Consider the following 26,289-nt stretch of genomic DNA (forward strand, 5'->3'; position numbering starts at 1 on the left):
AAGAATCTGCCTAACACTTTCCTTGTCAACTCCTGTTAACTTAGACACTGCTCTGATTGTTAAACGGCGATCTTGTCGAACAAGTTTACCGATTTTTTCAATGTTTGCATCAGTTTTTGCTGACAATGGTCTGCCAGTGCGAGTGTCATCACTGGTGTCTTCGCGGCAATCTTTAAATCGTTTAAACCACTCAAACACTTGTGTTCGCGATAAACAATCATCACCGTACACTTGTTGTAACATTACAAACGTTTCACTTGCAGATTTTCCTAGTTTGAAACAAAATTTGATGTTAACACGCTGTTCTTTCTGTACACTCAACATTTTCCGACGCACAGACAAAACGTCAACTACTTAAAACAGACGCCACGGGCAGACTGAGTGCAGGAGGCAGATGAAACTCGAGCAGTAGGCGGAGCGAGAGTCACGTGACAGGCCAGGCGACTTTCAGCCTTATTGCATTCGTTTTATTGTTTCACCAGTACTAGTCCGGTTTTTTTCTAGCCACACCTCGTATACAGTATATTCCGCGTTGTAACTTGGAGCTGGTGGCGGTTTTCCGCTTTCCCTGTATGGGGTGTAAATCTTCGGTACGGTGTCACTTGAAACACCAGACTTCCGTCCGAAAGCACCCACCATATGAGCACCAACAATTTACCCACGTTGGAATTCGCTTGGCTCCAACATAATACACTCACGGCTACATAGAACACTATTCTGACCACAACCGACACTTCTAACGTATTGGGGTCATTGCACACAGGTCCCGTTAGTGGTCAAATACAACAGCGCAACCTGCAGGTTTGGGTATCATCTGCATCTGTGTTCAAGCACACATTTCTCGCCATGCTTCCATATTTTTGTCCAATCCCTTGGACTTGTTACAGTCTGAAGCAAGTCTCTCTCACGCGATCTGGCGTTGAAGCCCTCTCCATAAGCTTCTTCTAATTACGCAGAACTGACGCATTAAACAATACTGTGGGTGTCTTGATTCGACAACTGTAAGCGTTAAAAATTTCAACTGCACGCTAGAAAATTCCCCGCAGTGTCTGCTGCAGTTAAGCAAACACATCTCTCCATACATACATTCGTTTGGATGTATTTTAGGTGGTCTCTCATGGTTGCCCCACCTTCTACACACATCAAAAAAAGTTTTGCTTCACCCCGGTTCCCAGAACTCCTGAAGATAGACGTTGACTGTGGGTATTGTATCACAGACACAGTCCCTTTGACTGCTCAGAGATGTCACTAAACCCGCCCAAAGATGTTAACAACCATCATAAGCAGCGCCTATTAGACGGAGCGGGTCAGACAGCTGATCATTTCCAATCATTCCACCAGGAAGCAGGTACACAGCTCATGTTGTCTGTAGTTCAGCCATGCCTAGACAGTCAATACCGCTATTCGATCACGTCAGCATCGTTACTTTGTACCAGGAAGGACTCTCAACAAGGAAAGTGTCCAGGCCTCTCGGAGTGAATGAAAGCGATGTTGTTCGGACATGGAGGAGACACAGAGAGACAGGAATGTCGATGACATGCCTCGCTCAGGCCGCCCAAAGACCTGGAGGAACCCTGGCAGCAACGCCACCATTTTGAATAATGCTTTTCGTGCAGCCACAGGACGTCGTGTTACGACTCAAACTGTGCGCAGTAGGCTGCATGATGCGCAACTTCACTCCCAACGTCCATGGCGAAGTCCATCTTTAATGCCACGACACCATGCAGCGCGGTACAGATGGGCCCAAGAACATGCCGAATGGACCGCTCAGGAATGGCATCACATTCTCTTCACCGATGAGTGTCGCCCGGTTCCGGACTGTAGCGCCTAGAACCGCTCGGCCCCTCCAGCCGGCGGTGGAGGTTCCCTGATGTTTCGAGGTGACATTATGTGGGGCCGACGTACGCCGCTGGTGGTCTTGGAAGGCGCCGTAACGGCTGTACGATACGTGAATGCCATCCTCTGACTGATAGTGCAATCACATCGGCAGCATATTGAGGAGGCATTCGTCTTCATGGACGACAGTTCGCGTCCCCATCGTGCACATCTTGTGGATGACTTCCTTCAGGATAACGCCACCGCTCGACTAGAGTGGCCAACAGGTTCTCCAGACATGAACCCTATCGAACATGCCTGGGAAAGATTGAAAAAACCTGCCGGAGTGGCCGTGTGGTTCTAGGCGCTACAGTCTGGAACAGAGCGAGCGCTACGGTCGCAGGTTCGAATCCTGCCTCGGGCATGGATGTGTGTGATGTCCTTAGGTTAGTTAGGTTTAATTAGTTCTAAGTTCTAGGCGATTGATGACCTCAAAAGTTAAGTCGCATAGTGTTCAGAGCCATTTTTTTTTAGAATGAAAAGGGCTGTTCATGGACGACGTGACCCACCAACCACTCTGAGGAATCTACGCCGAATCGCCGTTGAGGAGTGGGACAATCGGGATCAACAGTGCCTTGATGAACTTGTGGATAGTATGTCACAACGAATACGGGCATGCATCAATGCAAAAGGACGTGCTACTGGGTATTAGAGTTACTGGTGTGTACAGTAATTTGGACCACCACCTCTGAAGGTGTCACTGTATGGTGGTACAACATGCAGTGAGTGGTTTTCATAAGCAATAAAAAGGGCGGAAATGATGTTTATGTTGATATATTCCAATTTTCTGTACAGGTTGCGGAACTCTCGGAACCGAAGTGATGTAAAACCTTTTTTCATGTGTGTAAGTCTTGCAACAGCCGACTAAATATGAGTATTGAGCCTCTTAGAAATTCTGTTGTGTGTTAAAATATACAGGGTGGTCAGAAATTCCCGTTACAAACTTTTAGGACATGTAGAGGGTAGTGAGTACATAATATTTTGAATAGGAACCCATGTCCGGGAACGTATCGTGTCCGTTCTACGACAGTTTCAATGCAGATAATTATCTCATGCACACCCAAGTGAGGAATGTACTTAGGCGTGACCCAGTACAATTGTTGCAATCCATTTGAAAAGAATAATGACTCATTCCGTTATTACTTACGCATTTGCATTACAACTTACACCTTATGGTTTACATTAGTCGACAACAACAAGAACCCAGCATCTACGGCACCAGCCGCAGCGTACCGATGCATTACAACAGCGGTTCGATGTGGCGATCACCTACGTAGTTACACACATTGTACATCCGAAGCATGTTCTGGTACACTCTCTCCATCCCACCTGGTGTCTCTTCAGTGTCTTGTGCAGCGGCCAGAACCCGTGCCAGCAGATCTTCCTCTGTCTCTACAGGTGTCTCATAAATTAGGCTCTTCATAGCACCCCACAAGAAGTAGTCCATAGGGGTTAAATCAGGCGATCGGAGCGGCCACGCGGTTGGACCACAACGGCCTACCCATCTTTCACCATACCATCTGTTGAGATGTCTCCGGACAGCCAGTGAAAAGTGAGGTGGTGCTCCATCATGCTGAAACAACATTTCCTGACGGACATTCAATGGCACAGCTTCCAAGAACGGGTCCACGTGTCGGAGGAAGACTAAGTATGCGGGACCCGTGAGCTTGCATGGAAGGAGGTAGGGTCCAATCACATAACCGTCCAGAATACCTGCCCACACTTAATTCAAAATCTGTCTTGAAATCCCTGAACATGCGTGGCATGAGGGTTTTCGTCCGCCCAGACATGGCTATGTCGAGCATTCAGAACACAATCCCTTTTGAACCTACCTGTGAAGAGAACTCGACGTGGAAACAGGGGGGCGTCGATGCAGCGGTGCAGGAACCATGTGCACAAGGCGATGCGTTGTGGAAAGTCTGCTGGACCCATAGCGTGTACCCTTTGTAAGTGGTACAGATGTAATTGTTGCTCATGCAGGACGTCCAAGACGGTACTGTTACTAACAGCCATTGCACGCGCAATTGTTCGCGAACTCATTGACGGGCTATCTTCAATGCGACGCAGTACACTTTCTTCAAATTCGTGAGTGCGGAGTCGCCGTGGAACACCACGGTCCTGCCTCCTCACGATGAAGGTACCCGTTTCTCGTAGCCGTTGTGTGACTTGGGCAAACAGTTTGTGCGATGGAGTGTGACGGCGTGGAAAACGTTCGTGATACAGCCGACTAGCAGCTCTTCCGTTGCCTCCAGCTTCGCCATACCCAAGGAGCATGTCTATGTATTCTGCAAACGTGTACTGCACCATGTTTCCTGTATCGGTGATGCACAAGTATTTACTCGGTCTCACAGCAAAGCGGACAATAAGTGACATCTGGGGATCGTTTGACGTAGCACACGTCATCGTGTATACCCTGTGGCATACCAGGACAGGGAACTCTGAGACGTTTCTCTTGCCGTAATCAGACGTTGACGAGGTACACAACTGAATTGAAACTGTCGTAGAACGGAAACGATACGATTCTGGACATGGGTTCCTATGCGAAAAGTCCTAGAAGTTTGTAACGGGAATTTCCGACCACCCCGTATAGTGCGCTCCATTCCTCGACCAGCGCGGTTCACAAATGCTAGATGGTCATTGGTGCACATGGACGAGTAGTAATACGTCTACCCAAAGCATCTCACTCGTGCTCGGTGAGCTTTAATTCAGGGGAACTGGCAGCCCAGTCGAATCTCCGAATACGCTCTCGTTCTAACAAAGAAAGGGACCGTGCATAATTTCCATCACCGATTTCATTCACACAGAGGAGGTGTACAGGGCAGGACTAGGACTTCAAAATACGTGAACAGGAAGACACAACTCGCAACCAATTGCTAGAGAATCGAGTCTAAAAATTTTACGCGTGCGGAATAACTTCCGCCATCTGAGTCACTAAAAGAAACATCTACGAGGGGACTTGGAAAAGTCCCACGCCAATATTATTCCTCAACCAGAGTGTCGCACAGTGCGAAGAGAGTACATGTCCTCGGTTTCCTGCAGGCACTGTTCTGCTAGGGTATGATTGGCATGTGAATCACAGTGCGTGAGTGGAATGGCCCGTCAACTGCAGATGTACTCCAAAGTTGAGCTAGCCGAGGTGGCCGGGCGGTTCTAGGCGCTTCAGTCTGGAACCACGCGACCACTACGGTCGCAAGTTCGAATCCTGCCTCGAGCGTGGGTGTGTGTGATGTCCTTAGGTTAGTTAGGTTTAAGTAGTTCTAAACTCTAGGTGGACTGATGACCTCAGATGTTAAGTCCCATACTGCTCAGATCCATTTGGACCAAAGTTGAAGTACTCGGGACAGTACGATTATTGTGAGCAAAAGTGTAAATTGCACACAAATTCGCCGTGAAATTTCGGCGCTTTACAGACCAAAATGTCACGTCCAGCAGTAGTGAAATGTCAACAATCTACACAGGTATTCATGATGCTGATCGGGAAGGAAGGGCATCGGCATCGACCACAGACTACAAAGTCAACGCAATCGAAGAACCGATTCGCAGCACTCGCAGATTTACAAACGATGAGGGCGTTTAGATAGCAGTTCGCGAATGGCTCCGTGGCCGAGGGGCGGATTTCTATCGTCGAGGAACTTGAACGATCAGTAGAGTGTTCCTACCGTTCATAACAGAAACTTGGTGACTATGTTAAGTATTATTTTCATGTATCTGAATCACTTTGAAGTGTAGTGCTGCATTCAATAAAACTCACTTGGCCTCCCATAATATTGTGTAGCTCGCTTTATGAAGCGCCCTACATTCTTTTCATCTCCACAAGGCCGAGAAGACGAACTATTAAAAATACAACGCACTTTTGTTTAAATCTACTGACTCAGTACAAAGCCCTGATGAGGGCCACTTGCAGTAGAGGCCGAAATCTCGGCCAGTTTTGTCTGTTGACAAAGCGGTCAACAGCGCAGAAGAATTTTATTGACAGTGAGAACGGCCGCGGAAGCTTACGCTTACATTTTAAAATTTGTTTTTCTCTTAAAGTAGCTAATAGGCCCTTTAATAAACGTCTCGTATTGCTCGCATCTAAGAATTTCTAGCTAGATAGGAGTATTTGATGGTAAAAGGCCAAATTACTTTTCTGCATTTTCTTGTTGTAATACGAGGGTGAGCCGCGCGGGATTAGCCGAGCGGTCTAGGGCGCTGCAAAAAAAAATGGTTCAAATGGCTCTGAGCACTATGGGACTTAACATCGGGGCTCATCAGTCGCCTAGAACTTAGAACTACGTAAACCTAACTAACCTAAGGGCATCACACACATCCATGCCCGAGGCAGGATTCGAACCTGCGACTGTAGCAGTCGTGCGGTTCCGGACTGAAGCGCCTAGAACCGCTCGGTCACCGCGGCCGGCTAGGGCGCTGGAGTCACGGACTGTTCGGCTGGTCCCGGCGGAGGTTCGAGTCCTCCCTCGGGCATGGATGTGTGTGTTTGTCCTTAGGATAATTTAGGTTAAGTAGTGTGTAAGCTTAGGAACTGATGACCATAGCAGTTAAGTCCCACAAGATTTCACACACATAATACGAGGGTGAGTCAGACGGAAACCTTAAATTTTTTTAAATGTTATTTATTGTGCAGAAGTGGTACAAAGCTGTATCACTTTTCAACATAATCTCCCCCACGCTCAATGCAAGTCCTCCAGCGCTTACAAAGTGCATAAATTCCTTTAGAAAAAAATTCCTTTGGTAGTCCGGGCAATAACTCATGCACCATGGGGCGTACCTCTTCATTAGAACGAGACCTCTTTCCTCACATTGCGTCTTTGAGTGGTCCAAACATACGGGCATCCCTTGGTGATGAGGAATGGCGCCATTCCTTGCTCGCTCTCTTCGTTTCCGGTTGGTGGAAGTGAGCTCAGGTTCCGTCCCCAGTAACGATTCTTGCAAAGAAGCCATCACCTTCTCGTTCAAAGCGCCGAAGAAGTTCTTCACAAGCATCAACACGTCGTTGTCTCTTTTCAGGAGTCAGCTGCCGTGTCACCCATCTTGCAGATACTTTGTGAAGCTGGAGCACATCATGCACAATGTGTTGTGCTGACTCATGACTAATCTGTAAACATGCTTCAATGTCATTCAGTGTCATTCGGCGGTTTTCCTTCACTATGGCTTCAACTGCTGCAATTTTCTATGGAGTCACAACACGTTGTGCCTGACCTGGATGAGGAGCATCTTCCACTGAAGTCACACCATTTGCGAACTTCCTACTCCATTCGTAGACTTACTGCTGTGACAAACATGCATCACCGTACTGAACCTTCATTCGTCGATGAATTTCAATTGGTTTCACACCTTCACTAAGCAAAAACCGAATAACAGAACGCTGTTCTTCCCTGGTGCAAGTCGCAAGTGGGGCGGCCATCTTTAAACTGATACTGCGACGATATGTGCATCTGCACTACGCTGCCACCTACAGGCCATTCTGCACGCTGTTTGTAGCACGCTTACCAACTTACAGGATAACGGCGATAAATTTCGATTTGTTATTACAAATTTAAGGTTTTCATTTGACTCACCCTCGTATTTGCAAGCTACAGACAGTTCAGATTGGGAGTGCAAGACTGATAGTTGTTCGTGGCGGCAGAAATCTTAGCGACGAAGTGCAATCTGTATCCGTCTGCGGGTCTTGAAAAAAATATGAATGATGTGTTAAGCCTTGGACTTCTGCTCTTCCTATCAAGATTACGTAGGTGGGGGTGACAAAGCTAAATTCCAAATGCTAAGCTTATTAGTAATGTGCCATTTCAGCTTAGAAGTTCGTAGGCAGAACGAGCAAAAGTTGACCAGTTTAAAAAAAGGAACATAAAAAGCGAGAAATATGGTTTAAGAATTAACCGGGAGAGACAGGTGAGTTCTCCCGCCTCACGTGTTCTCATCAGGCCCATACTGCCATGTGGTACACACCTGGAAATGGCGAGTTACGTTGGTAGTATCTTAAATTTCGTACGTGTATTTTCTCTGTTCAAGAGGTTTAGAGGTTTACTCTCGTGTTTTTGTGACTAAAGTATAGTCAGGCAGCCTCATTTCTGCTGAACAGTCAGCTTCAGAGCTCGTAAGGAGTCAGCCTCCTCTGGTGACACGTCTGGAGGTTAACAAGCTGTTTATCTACGTTTCTGTCTGTGCTTCTTTTGTGCTAGGCGGCAGCTTGAGGTTCTCTGGTTAACACTCGACAGACGACCCTCAGACAGCTAAATCAAACCGCGTTCAGAGTAAAGACGCTTCAGCTGTCAAAAGTTTATCACCAAGTCGTCGAAGTATTCGTTTAAAGTTTGCGAAAGTTCCAGGAAAGTTCTCGGGGTCAGATTGTTCTTCGGACCCAGAGCTTGATGAAACCCGAAGTAGAAAGCTCAGAGATATTTAGCGATTCATCGAACGTATATCGGAAAGATAGATTAGACGCCATAGGAGGAGAAGTCTTCATTGCATTTGACCAAAATATTGCCTCTACTAAGGTCGAATTTGAACGTGACAGTGAAGTTACCTGGTCACGTATAACAGGTAGAGGTGAAATAAAGTTAACTGGCTCTGAGCACTATGGGACTCAACTTCTGAGGTCATCAGTCCCCTAGAACTTAGAACTACTTAAACCTAACTAACCTGACATCACACACATCGATGCCCGAGGCAGGATTCGAACCTACGACCGTAGCGGTCTCGCGGTTCCAGACTGTAGCGCCTAGAACCGCACGGCCACTCCGGCCGGCTAATAAAGTTAACTGTTGGATGTTTTTACCGCTGTGACGGTTTTAGAGTCATTGACATAAACCCCATGGTCAGTAATGTGAAAACACCAATATCATGTACTATTAGTTGTAGGCGACTTTAACCTTCCGAGTTTTCACTAGGAAGTCTACGGATTCATTGCGGGGGGTACAGACAGACAGTCTTCCGAAGTTCTTCACGTTCTCTGAAAACTGTCTTGAACAGTTACTTCGACAGCCCACGCGAAATGGAAATACACTCCTGGAAATGGAAAAAAGAACACATTGACACCGGTGTGTCAGACCCACCATACTTGCTCCGGACACTGCGAGAGGGCTGTACAAGCAATGATCACACGCACGGCACAGCGGACACACCAGGAACCGCGGTGTTGGCCGTCGAATGGCGCTAGCTTCGCAGCATTTGTGCACCGCCGCCGTCAGTTTCAGCCAGTTTGCCGTGGCATACGGAGCTCCATCGCAGTCTTTAACACTGGTAGCATGCCGCGACAGCGTGGACGTGAACCGTATGTGCAGTTGACGGACTTTGAGCGAGGGCGTATAGTGGGCATGCGGGAGGCCAGGTGGACGTACCGCCGAATTGCTCAACACGTGGGGCGTGAGGTCTCCACAGTACATCGATGTTGTCGCCAGTGGTCGGCGGAAGGTGCACGTGCCCGTCGACCTGGGACCGGACCGCAGCGAAGCACGGATGCACGCCAAGACCGTAGGATCCTACGCAGTGCCGTAGGGGACCGCACCGCCACTTCCCAGCAAATTAGGGACACTGTTGCTCCTGGGGTATCGGCGAGGACCATTCGCAACCGTCTCCATGAAGCTGGCCTACGGTCCCGCACACCGTTAGGCCGTCTTCCGCTCACGCCCCAACATCGTGCAGCCCGCCTCCAGTGGTGTCGCGACAGGCGTGAATGGAGGGACGAATGGAGACGTGTCGTCTTCAGCGATGAGAGTCGCTTCTGCCTTGGTGCCAATGATGGTCGTATGCGTGTTTGGCGCCGTGCAGGTGAGCGCCACAATCAGGACTGCATACGACCGAGGCACACAGGGCCAACACCCGGCATCATGGTGTGGGGAGCGATCTCCTACACTGGCCGTACACCACTGGTGATCGTCGAGGGGACACTGAATAGTGCACGGTACATCCAAACCGTCATCGAACCCATCGTTCTACCATTCCTAGACCGGCAAGGGAACTTGCTGTTCCAACAGGACAATGCACGTCCGCATGTATCCCGTGCCACCCAACGTGCTCTAGAAGGTGTAAGTCAACTACCCTGGCCAGCAAGATCTCCGGATCTGTCCCCCATTGAGCATGTTTGGGACTGGATGAAGCGTCGTCTCACGCGGTCTGCACGTCCAGCACGAACGCTGGTCCAACTGAGGCGCCAGGTGGAAATGGCATGGCAAGCCGTTCCACAGGAATACATCCAGCATCTCTACGATCGTCTCCATGGGAGAATAGCAGCCTGCATTGCTGCGAAAGGTGGATATACACTGTACTAGTGCCGACATTGTGCATGCTCTGTTGCCTGTGTCTATGTGCCTGTGGTTCTGTCAGTGTGATCATGTGATGTATCTGACCCCAGGAATGTGTCAATAAAGTTTCCCCTTCCTGGGACAATGAATTCACGGTGTTCTTATTTCAATTTCCAGGAGTGTATTTTAAACTTTGTAGCTACAAACAGGCCTGGCTTAATCGACGGCGTCAGTACAGAAATAGGGATTGGTGACCATAATGCCATCATAGCGACTTCAGTTTCTAAAATTAATAAATCTGTCAAGAACTCCAGGAGAGTATATCTGCTAGGAGGAGTAGATAGACAGTTGTTGGCATCACACTTAGACAATGAACGGACGTCGTTCATTTCTAGTATGGTAGACGTAGAAGAATTATCGGCAAAGTTTAAACAGATTGTAAATCATAGTCTGAAGAATTATATGTCGAGTACGTGAATTGAGGAAGGAAAAGATCCACCGTGATATAACAACGAAATTCGAAAAACGCTGAGGAAGCAAAAGCTGTTGCTGTCTCGGCTCAAGCGAGAGGCGCCAATGAGGACAGGCGACTGTTTAATAGAAATTCGTGCGTCTGTGAAAGAATCGATGGGTAAGGCTTACAGCTGCTACCGTTATACCTTAGCGAAAGATCCTGCCGAGAACCCGATAAAAGTGTGGTCCTAAGTAAACTCGCTAAGTAGGTGTAAGGTTTCTATCCAGTCACTCGTTGACCAGTCTGGTGTGGCAGTGGAAGATAGCAAAAGTAAAACGGAAGTATTAAATTTAGCATTTAAGAAATAATTCACGCAGGAGAATCGTATAAATATACCGTCGTTTACCCATTGCACACACTCCCATATTGAGGACAGAGTAATAAATGTCGCTGGAGTAGAGAAACAACGGAAAGATTTGACAACAAATAAGTCGCCATATCCTGATGGAATCCTAATTCGGTTTTGCGAAGATTACGGCATTGGCATCTTACTTAGCTTGCATTTATCGCGAATCTCTCTCCCAGTAGAAAGAGCCAAGCGACTGGAAAAAAGCGCACCTGAGTCCTCTGCATAACAAGAAAAAAAGAACAGATCCGCAAATTACAGACCTATATCTTTAACGTCGGTTCGCCTGAGAATCCTTCAACATACTCTCACGTCGAATATAATAAACTTCCTTGAGAGGGAAAAGCTGCTGCCCACAAACCAGCACGGTTTCAGTAAGCATCAGTCACTCGACACTCAGATTGCTCTTTTCTCACATGAGGTCCTCTGAACCATGAATGAAGGGCGAATTCCGTATTCCTAGATTTCCGTAAAGCATTTGATACGGTGCTACTTTGCCGACTGTTACCGAAGGGGCGAGCATGTGAATTACGTACGCAAGTATGCAAGTGGCTCAAAGACTCCTTAATTAACAGAACCCAGTACGTTCTCCTCGACGACGAGTGTTCATCAGAGACAAAGACATCGTTAGGACTTTGACAAAATTTCTAATTGGTGTGATGAATGGCAGCCAACTCTAAATGTAGAAAAATGTAATTTAATGCTGATGAGTAAGAAAAACAAACCCATAAAATTCCACTAGTTTGCTGCTTGACTAGTCACGTCGATAAAATACACTATGTGATCAAAAGTATCCGGACACCCCCAAAAACATACGTTTTTCATATTAGGTGCATTGTGCTTCCACATACTGCCACGTGCTCCATATCAGCGACCTCAGTAGTCATTAGACATCGTGAGAGAGCAGAATGGGGCGCTCCGCGGAACTCACGGACTTCGAACGTTGGTATTACTTGTGTCGTACGTCGGTATGCGAGATTTTCACACTCCTAAACATCCATAGGGCCACTGTTTCCAATGTGATAGTGAAATAGAAACGTGAAGGGACACGTACAGCACAAAAGCGTACAGGCCGCTCTCGTCTGTTGACTGACAGAGGCCGCCGACAGTTGAAGAGGGTCGTAATGTGTAATTGGCAAACGTCTATCCAGACCATCAGACAGGAATTCCAAACTGCATCAGGACCCACTGCAAGTACTATGACAGTTAGACGGGAGGTGAGAAAACTACGGTGTCACTATCGAGCGGCTGCTCATAAGCTACATGACGCCGGTAAATGCCAGTCGACGCCTTGCTTGGTATAAGGAGCGTAAACACTAGACAATTTAATAGTGGGAAAACGTTGTGTGAAGTGACTAATCACGGTACACACGGTGGTGAGCCGATGGCAGAGTATGGCTATGGCAAACGCCCGGTGAACGTCATCTGCCAGCATGTGTAGTGCCAACAGTAAAATTCGGAGGCGGTGGTGTTATGGTGTGGTCGTGATTTTCATGGAGGGTGTAACCTCCCCCTCACTTATCGACCTTAATGACAGTGAAAAATTAAACCGCGTGTACCTAATGGAAATTTGGGAAAAGCAATCGTCACCGAAGTTAATCTGTCGGTAAAGAGGGAGGAAAGGGTTACGTCTAAATGAAAGGAAAAATGTAAATGAAACTGGTGGAAGTTAATTTTGAAAAGGGGTAAAGTTAATAAAGAAAGTAAATGTGCGGCCGTTACGTTAACAATTAACTAGCGGTAATTAGATATTTGAGATTTGGGGGAAATTACGGTCGCCAGTCCTATGGACAATTACTGTAGTAACTGAAAAAGAAAGGTTATTACACATATAATTAGCACTAGAAGCGTGGCAACCGAAGGTTGACACCTGTAGTGTGAAAACTGAAAGTTTGTCAGAAGTAATAAATTTCGCTACACTTTGACTTAATTTAGCAAAAGAATTAATAAAACCGGAAAATTGAAAGTTAATTTAGTGACTGAAATTAATAGCGAGCTTTGTTTCTGAAGCACATCGAAATTCAGTAAAATACAGTTAGCCTTGGGCTACCTCAACAATCATTTCAAAAGCTACTTGAATCTACGCAATTTAGAAATAAGAGATTTAACTTTGAAATTGAATTAAATAATTCTGAACAATTAACAATAGTAAAATTTAGTACGTACCAAGCTGAGCTGCAGTCACAGGCAAGCTAAAATACGGTAACAAAACTCGCACTCTTAATTTGTGCTTGTGTAATCTAAATATTGTAACCAGCTATGAATACCTTAACTGAACTTTGAAATTAAAGCAGTGAAATCGAATGATATTACTTTAATGCTGGCGTTTCCGGAAAAGGAAGGGACCCTGCTTGGTAATGCAATTGGGACAATGAGCAAGAAAGGTTCATGCTGCGTTGCTATAATTTAGTGAGAAAAATTTAACAGTTTGAAAAGTTGAGGTCTGCCATACAGTTCTAAAACTTTACGTGCTACCAGTCTTCCTTGTTGGTTGACTGAAGGTTTGAAGTCGTCGATCGAGGAGGTGGCGACAGTCACTCATTGTCGGCCGTCGCTGTTGCAGAAGCTGGATGTTGGCGCGCCGTCTTCTCGACAGGGTCTCTAGCCGAAACGGGCTCCTGATGTGTGCCAGCTAACGCTCCCGTCCGCGACACCATGTCAGAAACTAACATAGCAAGTCGAGCGCAATTGCATGCTGCCAAACCCCGAAAGCGCGGCAACTCGCGGGAGCGTCACACAACATACCTGCACCACTGCACTACTCCAGCCAGACCACCGCTCTGCCCGCGCTCCACGCGGCCGAGTTCACACTACTAAAGATCCTAAACAGTTTGGTCCTCCACACGACCTATCGATGTAGTCGTTCGATAGCATAGTTTTCCCTAGGCCAGACCCAGCATAAAAATACAAATAATATTTACAAAACAAACCAATTACACATCGACATAAATGCATAAATATATATGTTTATACAAATAGTGAAACAATTAATATATATACAGACACAGAAATGTCATATCTTCAGGTAACAAAATAAGGAAAAAGTTTATAGTAAAATAGATGGAAATAAGAGGATATGCATTTCCGACGTTACAAGGGGGCTTGCACCCCTTGTTGTCTTGCGTGGTACTATCACACCACAGGCCTACATCGATGTTTCAAGCACATTCTTGTTTCCCACTGTTGAAGAGCAATTCGGGGATGGCGATTGCATCTTTCAACACGATCGATCACCTGTTCATGATGGACGGCCTGTGGCGGACAGGTTACACGACAGTAAGATCCCTGTAATGGACTGGCCTCCACAGAGTCCTGAACTGAATCCTATAGAACACCTTTGGGATGTTTTGGACCGCCGACTTCATGGCAGGCCTCACCGACCGACATCGACACCTCACCTCAATGCAACACTCCCTGAAGAATGGCCTGCCATTCCCCAAGAAACCTTCCATCACCTGATCGAACGTATGCCTCCGAGAGTGGAAGCTGTCAACAAGGGTGGGCCAACACCATATTGAATTCCAGCATTACCAAAGGAGGGCGATACGAACTTGTAAGTAATTTTGAGCCAGGTGTCTGTATACTTATGATCACATACTGTATCTAGGTGTAACGTTCAAAGCAATATAAAATTGAATGAGCAAGTAAGCTCTGTAGCAGGGAAGGCGAGTGGCTGACTTCGGTTTTTGGGAGAATTTTGGCAAAGTGTGGTACATGTGCAAAGGAGTCTGCATATACGACATTAATTAGACACATTATGTGTACCGTTCGAGTGTTTCGGATCTCCACCAGGTCGGATTGAAAGAAGAAATCGAAGTAACTCAGAGGTGAGCTGCTAGATTTGTTACCGGTTGGACAACAAGCAAGTATTACGGAGATACTTCTGGAACTCAAATGGGAAACACTAAAGGGAAGGCGACGATCTTTTCGAGGAGCACTGTTGAGAAAATTCAGAGAATGGGCATTTTGGGCTGACTGGAGAGTGATTCTAATGCCGCCAAAGTGCATTTCACAAAAGGACCATGAAGCTAAGACCAGAGTGATCGGGTCCCGTACGGATGCATATAGACCATCGCTTTTTCCCCGCTCTGTTTGCGACTGGAGCAAAAAGGGAAGTGATTGTGTTGATCGGGACTCGTATGGGGCATATAGACAGTCGTTTCTCCCTCGTGATTATTGATGGTACAGGGTACCCTCTGCCACAAGTAACACACAAAAAAATGACTACAACAGAACAGGCGTCGCTTGCGTTTTGTGCCAACAATACAGTTGGTTCATACAGCTCTACCTACAAAACAATGGAGTTTTTGCTGCTATTTAGGTTCACTGTTGTAGGATCTCTGAGGCTTGCCACCGGGTCTTGAAGCAAATAATATGCTGTTTAGCCGAAGACTTTCTTTTTTGCCGATTTCTGCCAAGTGAGGACTGGAGTGAGACGGTTGCAGTTACACTGCTTCAATATACACAGAAGATTCAAAGACACTGGTACACCTGCCAATACTGTGTAGAGCCTCCGTGAGCACGCGGAAGTGCCGCAACACAACGTGGCAGGGACTTAACTAATGCCTGAAGTAGTGCTGGAGGAAATTGACGCCATGGATCGTGCAGGGCTGTCATAAATCCGTAAGAGTACGAGGGGGTCTGAACAGCACGTTGCAAGGCATCCCAAATACAACCAATAATGTTCATGTCTGAGGAGTTTGGTAGCCAGCGGAAGTGTTTAAACTCAGAAGAGCTTTTCTGGAGGCACTCTGTAGCAATTCTGGACGTGTTTGGTGTCGCATTCTCCTGCTGGAATTACTCAAGTCTGTCGGAAGGCACAATGGACATGAATGGCTGCAAGTGAGCACACCGCATGTTTACGTTAGTGTCATCTGTCAGAGTCGTATCTAGACGTATCAGGGTTCCCATATCACGCCAACTGCACACAGTCCACACCAAAAGAGAGCCTCCACCAGCTTGATACACAGGTCCACAGATTCATAAAGTTGTCTCCATACCCGTACACGTCCATCCCCTCGATACGATTTGAAACGAGACTCGTCCGACCAGGCGACATGTTTCCAGTCGTCAACAATCCAATGTCGGTGTTGACTGGCCCAGGCGTGGCGTAAAGCTTTATGTGGTGCAGTCATCAAGGGTACACGAGTGGGCCTTGGGCTCAGAAAGCCCAAAACGACGATGTTTCGCTGAATGGTCGACACGCTGACACTTGTTAATGGCCCAGCATTGAAATCTGCAGCAATTTTCGGAAGGGTTGCATTTATGTCACGTCGAACGATTTCTACAGTCGTCGTTGGTCCCGTTCTTGAAGGATCTTTTGGCCGCAGCGATTTCGGAGTTTTGATCTTTACCGAATTCCTGATATTCACGATACACTCATGAAATTGTCCTACGCGAAAATCCTCACTTCGACGCTACCTCGTAGATGCTTTGTCCCATCGCTCATGCGCCGACTATAACACCACTTTCAAACTCAGTAAAATCTTGATAACCTGCAATTGCAACAGCAGTAACCGATCTACAAGTGCACGAGACACTTGTTGTCTTATATAGGCATTGCCGACCACAGTGCATTCTACCTGTTTACATATCTATGTAGCCGAGCGGTTGTAGGCGCCACGGTCTGGAACTGCGCGACCGCTTCGGTCGCAGGTTCAAATCCTGCCTCGGGTATGGATGTGTGTGATGTCCTTAGGTTAGTTAGGTTTAAGTAGTTCTAAGTTCTAGGGGACTGATGACCTCAGAAGTTAAGTCCCATAGTGCTCAGAGCCACTTGAACCATTTTAACATATCTCTGTATTTGAATACGGATGCCTAAACAGTTTCTTTGGCGCTTCTGTGTATTGATAGAATAGTAGGTGAAATGACAGTACATATCACATTAACGCACCATTTCACCTCACGTTAATTTCTTGTCACGAAAACCTTAAATGAGAGCTCTCTGAATCGTATGTTGGGCACTATGCAGCAAATTTTTGTGCCAAATATAAACAGAAATATCTACACAGCAGAACTAGTTAATGAAACAGCTGCTTTCAAATTCCAGTAAAATGAGATTATGACAAGCACTGACAGATCTCCATTTTGGTATTTTGACTTTTTTTTCGAAATATGGGTTACGAGACCCTTATTCAAATATCTAAACAGAGGAAACACACTGTCAAACTCAGCTGTCTTGTCCATAGAATACGATACAGCTGCTAAAACTGATTTCAGTGACATTATCAATGAGTTTGCAGTGGTCAAAGCAACGAAATGAAAACCAAAATTATAATAAGAACACAATTCTTGGAAATGAATGTGTTATCAGCACTTAATTATAGCCGTTTTCCTTTGACTTCCTATTGATGATTCAAACATTGTTAATAACGTAATAGGACCAAATAAAATCTGTTCTTTATTATACATAATGATAAAATCGGTGTACATTAGATGCTGCAAAGAATAGCATATAGATTTTATTTTACTTTCAATTCTTTTAGAAAGTTTGTAGATTATGTAATTTATTTTCTACAAAGGTGCATTTAATTTGTTGTGTGCAATATTTTTCGTCTATATAGCTTATACAGCTTATATTTTTCAATAACGATTCATTTCCATTAAATCTAACTCACAAATTACCATCTTCCTTAGATCTGTATAGAAAAAAACTGCAGAAAGGTACTTTTTCTGGGAATGAGAGGGGGGGGGGGGGGGCGAGGGGAGGGAAGAGGTGCAGGCTTGGCATTTCTGTCAGGGACACAGGATCAACTCGGTAAGGCTGTGGGTCAGAAGAATCGAATGAAGATGGAAAGTACACTGACGAGCCGAAACGTTGTGACCAGTTGCTTGATAACATGTAAGTCCACCTCTGGAACGCGATATGTCACCTGTCCTGTGTATCATGGATTCTACAGTTCGTTGATATTTTTGTGGAGGTATGTCGCACCAGGTGTTCACGACAAAGTCATGTAATTTCCTTAGACAGCGGTCCGCCGATTTTTGCGTGCGGTGATAGCGCCTCATGGCGGCCCAAATGGAATCCAATGTATTCGAATCGACCGACTTTCGTGGCCAAGACATCAACGTGAATACATTATTATGCTCCTCAGACCACTGTAGCGCGGTTGTGGCTTTGAGACACGGACAGTTATGCTGCTGGAAGATGACATCCCCGGCGGGGAAGACGTCAAGCATGAAGGGCTGCAGGCGGTCCACAGCTGTCAACGTGTCTTAGATTACCGTCACAGGTCCCACGCGAGCTTATCAGAATGCCTCGCACAGCGTAATACTGCTCCCACCAGCCTACATTCTTACCGCAGTGCACATTTCGGACCGCCGTTCGCGTCGATGACGGCGTTTCTGGGTCTCACCATCGACCCGGTGTACCGAAACCTGATTCATTCGACGAGATGACATTTCCATTGATCCACGGTCCAATGTCGACGATGCCAATGGACACTGCAATCTTAATGTGCAGTAGCACATGAATCTTCGACAACCTTGCGCTGCTTTCGAGATACTCGTTCACAGGCTCTGGTTAATAATACACTACTGGCCATTAAAATTGCTACACCACGAAGATGACGTGCTACAGACGCGAAATTTAACCGACAAAAAGAAGATGCTGTCATATGCCAATGATTAGCTTTTCAGAGCATTCACACAAGGTTGGCGCCGGTGGCGACACCTACAACGTGCTGACATGAGGGAAGTTCCCAAGCGATTTCTCATACACAAACAGCAGTTGACCGGCGGTGCCTGGTGAAACATTGTTGTGATGCCTCGTGTAAGGAGGAGAAATGCGTACCATCATGTTTCCGACTTTGATAAAGGTCGGATTGTAGCCTATCACGATTGCGGTTTACCATATTGCTGCTCGTGTTGGTCGAGATCCAATGACTGTTAGCAGAATATGGAATCGGTGGATTCAGGAGGGCAATACGGAACGCCGCGCTGGATCCAAACAGCCTCGTATCACTAGCCGTCGAAATGACAGGCATCTTATCTGCATGGCTGTAACGGATCGTGCAGCCACGTCTCGATCCCTGAGTCAACAGATGGGGACGTTTGCAAGACAACAACCATCTGCACGAACAGTTCGACTGCTTTTCCAGCAGAATGGACTATCAGCTCGGAGACCATGGCTGTGGTTACCCCTGACGCTGCATCACAGACAGGAGCGCCTGCGATGGTGTACTCAACGACGAAACTGGGTACACGAATGGCAAAACGTCATTTTTTCGGATGAATCCAGGTTCTGTTTACAGCATCATGATGGTCACATCCGTGTTTGGCGACATCGCGGTGAACGCACATTGGAAGCGTGTATTCGTCATCGCCGTACTGGCGCATCCCCCGGCGTGACGGTATGGGGTGCCATTAGTTACACGTCTCGGTAACCTCTTGTTCACATTGACGGCACTTTGAACAGTGGACGTTACATTTCAGATGTGTTACGACCCGTGGCTCTACCCTTCGGTCGATCCCTTCGAAATCCTACATTTCAGCAGGATAATGCACGACCGCATGTTGCATGTCCTGTAGGGCCTTTCTGGATACAGAAAATGTTCGACTGGTGCCCTGGCCAGGACATTCTCCGGATCTCTCACCAATTGAAAACGTCTGATCAATGATGGCCGAGCAACTGGCTCGTCACAATACGGCAGTCACTACTCTTGATGAACCGGGGTATCGTGTTGAAGCTGCATGGGCAGCTGTACCTGTACACGCCATCCAAGCTCTGTTTGACTCAATGCCCAGGCGTATCAAGGCCGTTATTACGGCCAGAGGTGGTTGTTCTGGGTACTGATTTCTCAGAATCTATGCACCCAAATTGCGCGAAAATGTAATCACATGTCAGTTCTAGTATAATATATTTGTCCAATGAATACCCATTTATCACCCGCATTTGTTCTTGGTGCAGCAATTTTAATGGGCAGTAGTGTATTATCACCATTGTCAACGTCGCTTACGTCAGCAGTTTCCCCATTTGCGGTCCGTGTCCTAGCTAGAATGATTCCCCATCCGTCTTTGGTCCACTTGTATACTTTCCTTACCGTTTTACGTTCCCGCAACCAGGCGATATCCGACCTCGCGGTGGGCAGTGGTCAGCCGTGGTCATAACGTTTTGGCATATCGATTTATACTGTCCACTATCGCGAGTCAGAGCAGAACAAATTAACGAATAATGTGATGCGCATTCATTTCGACATATTGTAACGAGTTGTCGAAGTGCTTGACGTAAGTGGGATACAAGTTTCGTCAGCAACGGCTGAGCGCTTGCAAACATAAACAAGACCCATCGCTGGCGTTCTTTGGATACTGCTGCGTACGCTGCTTTACGTAACAGGCGATGCGTGACGTTGGAGGGGAGCTGCGGCACCTCCCCTGGGGTCATCGCGGAGCTTGGAAAATTACACAACGGTCACAGCGGAGGGCCTTATACGTGTTATATAGAGCTCTGTGCTCTTAGCTACGGCAGTACAGCAGGGTTCGATGGTACAAGTTCGGAGCTACTGAAGTCTCGGTAGATTATGAATTAGAAGTTAATATGAGTTGGTGTACAAAAGCTATAAAGCGGATGACGTACATTTCAAGAAGAGTATTATCATCACACTGCCAAAGAAGGTGCGTTCGGATAAATGTGATAGCTATTGGACGATTAGTCTAACAAGCCATGTGTGTAAATAGCTTGTCAGAATAATCTGCAGAAGAACAGAAAAATACTGGATATAACGAGTATGGCGCCAAATTGGAAGTAGCTTCCGTAATAACAGTGCCCTGCCCCGATTAAGGAACTCTTCTTTACAAGTGAATAACGTCCAAAAATACATTACATGATCTAGCTGCCCTCAGGAAATATTCGTCAAAGACACGCATAAGTAAAGCGACGCAAATTTTCTCGGCATCTGAAATGATCTAGTGATTGTGACATAGGAATTTAACGTTGTCACGGAACATAAGATGCGAGACAATGAAATAGTTACTGGCTCAAAAATAGCTCTGAGCACTATGGGACTGAATATCTGAGGTCATCAGTCCCCTAGAACTTAGAACTACTTAAACCTAACTAACCTAATGACATCATACACATCCGTGCCCGAGGCAGGATTCGAACCTGCGACCGTAGCGGTCGCGCGGTTCCAGACTGAAGCGCCTAGAAACAGTTACTGCCTAATAACTTCCGTAAGCTGAAAATAATTCTCAAAGCAGAAGCAGCTCACGCTGAACTATCGATGGAATTAAAGCACGAGACTATTTCTATAATTACCTCTGTATAAGGCGTCGTGACTATTCAATGCTACTATTTTGCAAAAGTAATGCTCCATTTCATTGAACTGAAGAAAGGAATAAAAACCGCAATAAAGATACGAGACTTTCTTTAACTTCAATATTATTATGTGGTCCCAAAAAGCACGAGTTTTCTACACAGAGCAATCAGATTAATGTTACATAATTCAGGTTGAGGTCGGAGCGCAATCAAAACGCTAGCTGCTCCATAACATGGATTTGAAAGAACAAAAACGCATGTAGAATGCAAATGAGATATTGGTTTCCTAAGACCGATCACGAATCACAAACAACACGTAAAATTTTTCGGCAAAAAAAATAAAAATTTTCGGCAAATTACCAGATGAAATAAAATGTCTGACAGACAGCAGTAACAGCTTCAAAAATAAATTGAAATCATATCTCCTTGACAATTCCTTCTATACCATAGATGAAGTCCTGAATAGGAATAAATAAATCTACAAATACAGCATATGCATTTTGTGCCATTTAAGGGAATGGGGTAAATAATAGAAATATTAATCTTTAACTCTGTATTGTAACATATAAAATGTAGACTGGCAATGGCAAGGAAAGCGTTTCTGAAGAAGAGAAATTTGTTAACTTCGAGTATAGGTTTAAGTGTCAGGAAGTCGTTTCTGAAAGTATTTGTATGGAGTGTGGCCATGTATGAAAGTGAAACGTGAACGATAAATAGTTTGGACTAGAAGAGAATAGAAGCTTTCAAAATGTGGTTCTACAGAAGAATGCTGAAGATGAGATGGGTAGATCACATAGCAAATGAGGAGGTATTGAATAGAATTATGGAGAAGAGAAATTTGTGGCACACCTTGACTAGAAGAAGGGATCGGTTGGCAGGACATGTTCTGAGGCATCAAGGGATCACCAATTTAGTATTGGAGAGCAGCGTGGAGTGTAAAAATCGTAGGAGACCAAGACATGAATACACTAAGCAGATTCAGAAGGATGTAGGTTGCAGTAGGTACTGGGAGATGAAGAAGCTTGCACAGGATAGAGTAGCATGGAGAGCTGCATCAAACCAGTCTCTGGACTGAAGGCCACAACAACAACATATATATATTAAAAAATCTTGTTTCATATATGCATTTCTTGTGCACTTGACACGTTCCACATCATAACGGCTACCGTACCATGCGATGGATCAATGGAACACGCAACCAACTAACTAACTAAGCAGAACGGGACCTGCACCTTACTGTCACTCATTCGGCAACATTGCATAAGCAACCACACTGTTTCAATACAGCTCGGCAGGCCGTAAAATCAACACGTTACCTTGTATTCTGGAAGGTCGTATGGAAAATGTGTTTGATTCTCAGTGTCGCCGCATGAGTAAAGTCCACAGTCTGCTTTTGGGTATCGCTAGCACGATTCTCTATTAAGGAGCGGACACAGATGCCGCTATGGTAGCAATGCCAATACGCTACGTGTTGCCGGACAACGTTGAAACCATTATCACTACGTCCACTGTCTCTCAGGTGGCATATGCCGTCATCGGATCAAAATCGACGTCGTCTTTCCAGGTGTACTATTTTTCTCCGGCGCTCTATATTTGCTGGTGCTTTTCGGGCACAGCCTATCATCAGAAAATCTGCCAAGTAAAATACAAATGCCATGAAAGTACAAGAACAACGTAAACAAGACATTAAAAGTATAAATGTTTACAAACATTCACAATTAAGTTTTCATAACATATAAAATGTCTTAATACAATTATTGTATCACATAATAACGCTCTCAACATCTGTGCCACAACTGATGGCTACATGACATCTCAGAAACTATCAGTACTACCCATCAGGTGACGTGGTTATATAGTCATACTGGCGTTAAATGCGTACACAGAAAGTAGACAGTTAGAGTAATAATAAGAATAGTGTTAGAAAATGTAAAGTTAATAAGCGCAAATACCTATAAGAAAAATCAAAAAGCAAATGTCAAAAGTGTATAAACAAAAGTATAGCAATAAATCACGTGATTAATTTGAGGGCTGGTGGTGAGGGGGACTGTATCGAGTCAGTCATCCAAATCAGACCCATTACATATTTTTACAGCATTTGGAAATCCAACATTATAGAAGACAGAATTACCTAAGGTCCTTTAGGAAATGCACATACCCCAGAGCAGGTAGATCAAGGAGTGAAGGCATCACACATGAAGAGAAGTATCTTTATTGACTTATGGTGCTACACTACTAACAAAACAAAAATTAAATATCGAAGAGTGTTAAGTAACAAATACATTTACAAACGTTAAAAAATGCTGAAAATATGAAGCCTATAATGAAAGCGCAAAAGGGGAAGTTATTTAGATTTGTTAGGTAATACACCACATGCATACAGGATACAAGCGAAATTATTGCAATAGCAGGATAGGAGGGGGTGGGGACAATAATGCACCTAACACTTGGAAGCATAATACATGCAGTGAATCACCTTCATTTACTTAGATGCCATTGCAACAGTGAGAAAAATATAAAATACGTGAACTTAAAAGTATTTATAAAATGTTTACAAAGAACATAGCAGTAATGAAAAAGACATAGCGTTGAACAAGCGTTATACTGTAGAATAGAAAAGTACAAGGAAATTCTTTATGAAACTTAAAAAAACATCCATTAACAGTGGACTCAGGTTTGGCTGACTCTGCAAAAGTACGTCACATTTCATCAATAATCCAAGATGCTAAGAATTTAATTGGATATGTCCCTAACAATGCAGTATCAAACTTATCTCTGAGGATTAGCTGACTGGCGTACGATTAGGGTGTAGTAACGGAACAAACTTATTAGGCATGGTTAAGTAAAACATGGCAGAAAAGGAGGGCGCAATAGTGCATCTACAACCAAGTTAGATCATATGAAAAGTCACCTCTGTGATGAAAGTAGCTTTGCAGTTTGCCTCTGGACATTTTACCCAGCTGTTGGATCCCATGAGCTCCAGATTCCATTGACTAATTTAACACTTTGGAGACCAGCCACATAAAACACAGCCTAGAAAACAAGGCATTTATTTTGTTCTTTGAAGTGTTACTTCCACATACATAATTTGCATACCTTCAAGAGTAATACATACTAAAAAGGGCCAAGGTTCAAGATTTATTTTTAATATTTACTTTAGTTTTTTGATAGATCACTAATTTTTAAAAAATGCTGACAGAAAGTATAATTTTCCTTCCAGAAAAAAGTGCAAGGGGAGTTATTGAGCAATTGCTTTCTCTTTAGCTTCCAAAATTTCTCGCTCACACAAAAAACATAATGTATTTGTAGCGTAATTGCAGAAATGTGCGAAACCTAGCGAGTGCGTGCACGAAATTACATCAGTGCACTCATGTTGGCTCAGCCATTAGCGACAGCAGTTGTTATTTCGCTGATGTTTCTTCCAAAATAATTCTAGAAATTGACAACAGAAGGCAGCACCACACAAGTAGTGAGACATTTGTACATTGTTCTCGTGTGCATTGAGTCTGGTTTTGTTAATTATGATCTTAAGAAATGTGAGTCTAATTTCCTGTTTCAGTCTGAATTTAGTAAGAAAATGCTTAAGAGTGATGAATCCCAAATTAAATTACATAGAGTTAACTTGTCTATTAGTCCTACTGTAAGTAGTTATAAAGACTATATTATGGCTAAAACTGAGGATAATCTACAAAAATCAGCATATCAGCTGTAAGATGAGATTGAAATCGAAATACACAAATAAGGGCGTACTTTGGATTAATGTCTCTAAGCAACAAAAAGCAACAGAAGAGTACAGGATCATTTGGAAAGAACATATCAGTAGGATGGAGGACTACAGACAACCAAAAATACTGTACAAATACGAAGAAACTTAGATCTAAAGCAAGAAAGTAGCACTTCGACTCTCTAAATAGGGGTAATAGGCAACACTCACAGAATATGATGATATTCCAGTTGCTGTCATCTACTTAAGTTTGTACCTTCTACAGCCTGCTTCAGTTCCATGGAAGATTTGTCTGATGCCATGACACATTTCCTACCACCCTATACCCCCTTTCAGAGTTATCGACATACTCCTTTCCTCGCCGGCCGCGGTGGTCTCGCGGTTCTAGGTGCGCAGTCCGGAACCGTGCGACTGCTACGGTCGCAGGTTCGAATCCTGCCTCGGGCATGGATCTGTGTGATGTCCTTAGGTTAGTTAGGTTTAAGTAGTTCTAAGTTCTAGGGGACTGATGACCACAGCTGTTAAGTCCCATAGTGCTCAGAGCCATTTGAACCATTTTGAACGCCTTTCCTCACAGATTCTGTGGACAATTTGTTCATTTCTTATGTCACCAGTCTACTTAATTTTCAGCATCCCGCTGTAGCACCACATCACAAGCACTTCGATTCTCTTCTTTTCTGGTTTTCCTACGGTCCATGAATATCTTCTTTACAGTGCTTTGTCAGATATACATTTTCAGAAAGTTCTTCATCAAATTAAGGCTTATGTTTGATATTAATAGACGTCTTTTGGCCAGGAATGCCCTGTTTGCCTGTGCTAGTCTGCTCTTCATGTCCTCCTTGCTCCGACCGTCATGAATTTTTTGTTTCTGACGCGTATAAATTCCTTAAGTTGGTCTACTTCATAATCAACAATCTTGATGTTAAGTTTTTCGTTGTTCTCATTTCTGCAACTTCTCATTAGTTTCCTCTTTCTTCGATTTCTTCACAATACATATTCTGTACTGAGAGGGCTGTTCATTCACATGTTAACAGTAGTGGTGAAAGACTATAGCCCTGCCTTAATGTTCGTTCTAATCAGAGCATTTTTCTCCGTGTCTTTCATTTTTATTGTCTCGTTTTGATTCCTGTAAATATGGCATATTACTTGCTTTTCTCTGTACTCAATACATATTTTTCAGAGAATTTCAAACATCTTGCAATATAACTTCTTCTAAAACTAAGTCAAAATCCATCTCCTTTAATGACAGATTCTGCTACTAAATTCATAGAAAGGTGTATGTGGCATACCAGTCGACACACACACACAATTCACAAAAAGAAATTTGAAAACTTA

This window comes from Schistocerca serialis, chromosome 8, assembly GCF_023864345.2.
Source record: "Schistocerca serialis cubense isolate TAMUIC-IGC-003099 chromosome 8, iqSchSeri2.2, whole genome shotgun sequence".
In the NCBI taxonomy this organism is placed as follows: domain Eukaryota; kingdom Metazoa; phylum Arthropoda; class Insecta; order Orthoptera; family Acrididae; genus Schistocerca; species Schistocerca serialis.